The sequence below is a fragment of the Cornus florida genome, unplaced genomic scaffold, assembly GCF_030987335.1.
Source record: "Cornus florida cultivar Cherokee Brave unplaced genomic scaffold, ASM3098733v1 CherokeeBrave_3.0.0_Hap2_Chr06, whole genome shotgun sequence".
Lineage (NCBI taxonomy): Eukaryota > Viridiplantae > Streptophyta > Magnoliopsida > Cornales > Cornaceae > Cornus > Cornus florida.
Genome location: NW_026775576.1, coordinates 63,721,743 through 63,727,825, shown reverse-complemented (window position 1 = coordinate 63,727,825; position 6,083 = coordinate 63,721,743).

The window sequence follows — 6,083 nt, the reverse complement described above, 5'->3', positions numbered from 1 at the left end:
TCCCATAAAACATAATATTATATATATACATGTACTTAACGACAACAATTTGAGTGACAGATGTGAGGAATTTTTTTACTACCTCGCACAAGCAACAGTACTATATAAAGCATTTTTCTTTTTCTCTAGTGTTGGTGTATGAACGTTACAAATAGTTTTAGCCAACATCTGTCGGCCAAAGTATACTACTTTTAGTCAGCTAGCTTGTGTGAGAAATATTCTTTTCTCAAGTATGTGTGTGTGTGTATATATATATATATAGATATTTTATTTCAAACATACAATTATGACAAGGCTATCATTTAACAACAGCTACAACCCTGCCAATATATGTGGTCCACAAAAATATTATAATGAAGTCCAAATGCAATATTGTTTGGCTACACAGGTGCATTTTTTTTAACATCTTAAAATTTTGTAGATCAGGATGGATTTATTGACAACTTGTGAATGATAAGATTGTATTATTCTGATAAGGATTATTCCGAATGATATGCGAATTATATTTTATGACAAGGCTATCATAAAATATGCGTTTATACTTATAGGTCACCATTGTTTTTATATTTTCTTATAACCTAAGTGTTTTTCTCAGAGGATTTATATTTCCAGAATTACACTCGTACATTTTCAAATTCATTTTTTTTCACCACCATTGGTAACTAGAACACTAGATCAGTTCTCTAATACTACTTATTGGTCCCATCTTTTTTGCTATTTCTCCTAAAACTAATTTGTGTTAGGAAAGACTTCAGCTTTGTCCTTAAACCTTGTGTTCGTAACTCTCCGTCCACCATCAACTACACCGGCCGCAGAACTTACTAAGGTGAATTACTTGGCTACACCAGCCAACAAATATAGAATTTCTTGTAATTTTTTTTTTTTTTTTTTTTTTACCAAGAAAAGAAAATACAGTATATATTATGATAAATAATATATTTGACAATCTTATATAACATTATTCTTCGCTCAGGTAAAACAGTTGAACATGCCATACTTTTAAACTCGGACTCATATAATAGTAGTAAAAGTCAAAAAAATGGTACATCTCTTTTCTTGTGCAGGAGCCTGTAAATTAAATGAGCCTAGTAAATCATAGTTGCAGGAGATCATACTCACCAAGACCATTTGCCCCAGTCACCATCTTGTTCGGAGAGTTGGAAACACAACCTACTTTTTATGATTTGATGATTAAATACTTGGTCCACCTGTATCTATTCATTCAAATTCCAACCCAACCACCTCTCTCAAACCTCAAAAGGTTCCATGAATTATTAGACCATGCATGTTACTGTATTATTTCATGGACCAACTAACAATGGGGACCTCTATCTCTCCCACATATATACATATATCTGTATGTGTGAGTGTTTTCCTATGTTATATATAATATATGGCAAAGTGAGAAAAACACTTTAATAGTTAAATTTTGAACAAATATTACTATTAAGGTTTTTTTTTTAAATATATAAATGCGTTAAGTTTGAAAAAAATGATTAATGAGGGATTTGGGGTAGCTATTTTTGTTACAAATTTGACATTTTTAAGATATAAAATTTTAAAAATTATCTTTTCTCTTTCAATAATGTCCTTATACGTAATATATAAGAAAAAAGAAAGAGGGACACTTTAATCTTATCAGCGTACGGACTTTTCTTTGTTCAAAAATTAAATGTTTAAATTTTTTCAAAACGTATAGAAATTATACACTCCATATGCATACGATTGAGACCTATATATATATATATATATATATATGATAACAATTTATGAAAGGGTAAGTTCAACTTGAAGCCCATTGTGTACTTGTATAACCTTCGATGAAAGGACTAGCTATGGGGGGGTGGAATGGCATTGAACAAAGAGGTTAAATGAAGTGCATGAGAGTAGCTCATTTGGCACATTTGTCATCCCCTATAAAAACACACACGCATATATATAAAGGTCTTTGATTTGGATGGTGACACTACCATTGAAAAAGTAGTACATGTGAATTACAAATTACAAGGCAGAGAGAGCGGGAAGTCAAAAAAAAAAATGCCTCGTATTACACATGAAGTGTGAAGTGGTGTGACAGTGACATTTCAGAGGCAAAACTAGGACATGTGAAGTTTGTCATAATGCCACACACCACCATTAATGGACCCTTAGCTATCATGATTTGAATGCAAACCTCAGCCGGTTGGCACCCATTTTAATGAGGTCCAACCAATTCAAATTTGGATTCACTCTCATCAGTCTCATCATACTATAATTTTCAATAATGTTAGATGCCCCCTACCCTTCAATCCAATTTGGTAAACTATGAGATCCTTTGATGCAATTTAGTGAAATTTATGGAAAAAAAATTTATAAAAAAATGAAGTACTCGTAATTTTCCGAAATGATGCACATTTATGATGGACTCACAAGATTCATGGCAAAAATGGGGGGATCTTTCTTGCAAGAGTTGTATTCTAGTTGGTTGTAAGGTGTTTGATCGACTTAGCAGCCTCTCTGGATAGGATTATATGTTCTACTTGAGTACATCTCAAAGCTTTGAAATTTTCAGTTTACCTTTTAGTTGATTGTTTTGGACAATTTTGTATGATAATATATTGAAAATTTATTGTGCCACTAAATAGGGCAAAAAAGTAAGCTTATACACAATGAACTTGATTTGATTTTTTTAGCAAAATTATTTTGGATAAATTCCACTTACTTTCTTTGAAATTTGTTCATATCTCATATAGACTTTTTTGGATTTCATAATTTCACTTACCTTCTTCGAGATTGTGGTTTACATAATATATTTTCCCTTATCATTAGGGTAGCTGACGAAAACAAACAGAATTAACTAATATCAACAACGCATTTCAAATGTTTTAAATGACGGAAAACATTTAATAGGGCAAAGCAATAAAATAATACACTATTGTTATCATGTTGGACAACCATCAGTAAAAAAAAGAGGTAAATGAAATTATAAAATTAAGAAGGAATTTATATAAAATATTGACAAACTCCATAGAAGACAAATGAATATATATTTTTAGTAGAATATATGTTCAAAACTTGACTTAATACAGTACCTTCAGGTGTAAAAAAATTGCACGAACTCCCAAATTAGCTTTGGAAAAAAATTGAACGCAAATTAAATAACTTACAAATGCTGTGTTTTTGCAGTCGCTGCTGTTGTTATTGATTACTTTTAACCTAATTAGTAATTACTTATATTTGGTTGGGAGAAGAATGGAACGAACAAAAGGGCAGAGAAAAGGGTAAGAATGGAGAATATTCACCTTATTTAATAGAGGGAAGAGAAAGTGGAAAACGAATAAAAGAGGTACAAATTTTTAAAAGACCTATATATATTTTTTAAGATAGATATTTCGGACCTAACTTTTGAAATTATTGTACAGAAGGTCCTGACATTGAGAATAATGGAGTTAATGATAGAGGAGGGATAAAGGGGAAGGAGCGGGAAGGAGCTTACCCTCTTTACATGGATATATATATATATATATATATATATATATATATATATTGACTTTTTAAAAGGAGGTGATGAATTCGAATTTCAGCAAAGGCACATGTGTAAGTTAAGTCACACATTTACGCTCCGCACTTATTGTTGCTCCTATTCTCACTATTTTTTTTACTTAATTTTATCCTTTTTTGTGTTCCTGCTTTCGCTTCACATGACTTGATGTGTGAGTACCAAGTAAAAAAAAAAAAAAAAATTGGGTGAAAAAACCAAAGGAAGCATTTTCCCTTTCAACTTTTGGATAGTCAGTCGTACATCCCTATCAACGTTTGTATTTTCAACACTCACTTTATGTGTGGATTATATTGTTTCTTATCTTCCCAACATTCACTCTAATAAAGATGTCTGGTCTAATAATTCTTCTATTGAATCTTTCTTTAATTTTTATGTGATATGTCGTTCAAGAAAAATTCTATGATACCCGAAAGTACTTTCACACTTGTTATACCTTTCAATCAAAGTTTCTCATTTATCTTAAAACTCTCAACTTGTTGGTTTAACAAAGAAAATAGAAATCTTTAATGAAGAGGGGTAGCAAGTATCAAGATGCACTAATGCACCCTTTCATTTATAACTCATTTTGTCTTGATTTTGTTATTCTTATTTCGGAGAGTTCTTTTTATATGAACCCAGCTAATCATATGCAACCGTATATACCATTGTGATTATGTGATTGATATGAACCATGTTACCGAATTATATAATAATTTTTTGTGGATTTATCGCCCTCTCTAATTTTTGTAGAAGGGATATATATACACACTAAAATAAAGCACTCTTACTTATATGCTAAGTCACACGATCTTTCTCAACGGGTGTCGCTCTCACGCTTTAAGCGTGCTTTCGCTCTAATGTTCCGTGCGCGATCTGAGTCGAATTCTCACTATTTATGACTTAATTATTTCGTTTTCACGCTCTCGCTCTCAAATTTACTCTCGTTTTTGTTCCCGCTTTATGTGACTTAGCTTATGTGACATAATACATAATATAATTAATTAATAAAAAAAATGACAAAATATTAAAGATGCAGCAAAGTTTTTTTGGTAACCCAAACTATATAGTAATTTTTCATGGGTATGATCACAAGATATTGAATTATTCAATCCCAGGTGCCATGTCATTGATAAGTGTGAGGAGTGCACTCACTCTTTACATTGACAAGCAAAAGTCACCAACATGTGAATGAAAAAGCAATTTGAGGGAGAAGTAAAGGACCTAACTGGAATAGGGGCATAAAAATCAGAGGTAGAGGCACCCCAACCACCCATCATGTTTGGGTGCTGGGAGCATCACCTACCTTTCATAATTTTGATTCCAATATGACCCACCACCACCTCCTCTCATGTATCTATCTATTCAGTTCAGATTCCAAAACCAAGAACAGTCTACTCTCATAGAAAGGTCCTTGGTATTAGGACCATGTCATGATGTTCTTGTATTAAATCATGTACAAGTGATGGCTTAATTTGGATAATACTAATACTCAGATTACAAACTATTTTCTCCTCTTATAATTAATAAGTTTGTTCTTTAGAAACAAAAATGTCCAGGCTCAAACTATGAAAGAAGGTAGGCAATTCTATTTATGAATTCCGTTTTGGTACAGTTTAGAAGATTTATGCTTCGTTCGGTAATAAGAAAAAAATAAATTAAATAGAAGGAAGAGAAATAGAGATGAATGTGATATTTTTTAAAGTATAGTTTGTGTCACTTCATCGTTTTATTCGATTAAATGAAAGAGAAGAAAATGAGCCAACAATTTATTGTGTTCGTTAAGAGATAAGAGAAGAATAAGTCACACAATTCCTTTAAGTAGATATCGCTATTACGTTCCGAGCACGTTTCCGTTCTTACTTTACACTGTAACTTGAATTTTGCTGTTTACTCGCTCCCACTCCTACTTTACGTGACTTGGAGGAAGAGAGAGTTTTAAATTATTTTTACTATTATAGCCACCGTATTTATAAATAATATTATATTTTATGAAGTATAGTAGTGTAATTTGAAACTTTTATAATAATTTTACTTGTCTTCCCTCCTCTCATTCGTTCATATTTGAAGAGATATATATTTTTTTTCTTTAAAAAAAGATGGATAACTTATTCTATCATATTATTTTTCTCTCCTATCCTCCTCTCTATTTTCTTTATCTCTCTTCTTTCATTTCTATTAACAAAGCATTAACGTCATTTAGACTTTAAAAATGGTACCACACCACACCACATGGTGTCCATTATTATTTTTTCCATATTTAATACTCACACAATTCCTCAAAAAATTATTTACATCCAAAAAAAAATATCAAGAACCAGTGGATTGATTCTTAGTTAAAAAAAAAAAAGAAAAAAAAAGAAAAAAAAAAGAAAAGAGTAAGTAATGTTTAAATTTAACGTGGTAGAGACTAGAGATTGCGTTGGATGTACAACCACGAATCTCTTACATGTGATGACGTCATCACCCAAGCAAGGGAACAATGGTGAAGTACAATATTATTTGGGTTGGACCGAGACCCGAGCAGCCCAAAAACCAACGGACATTGTCCTTCGTGTTAATTCAT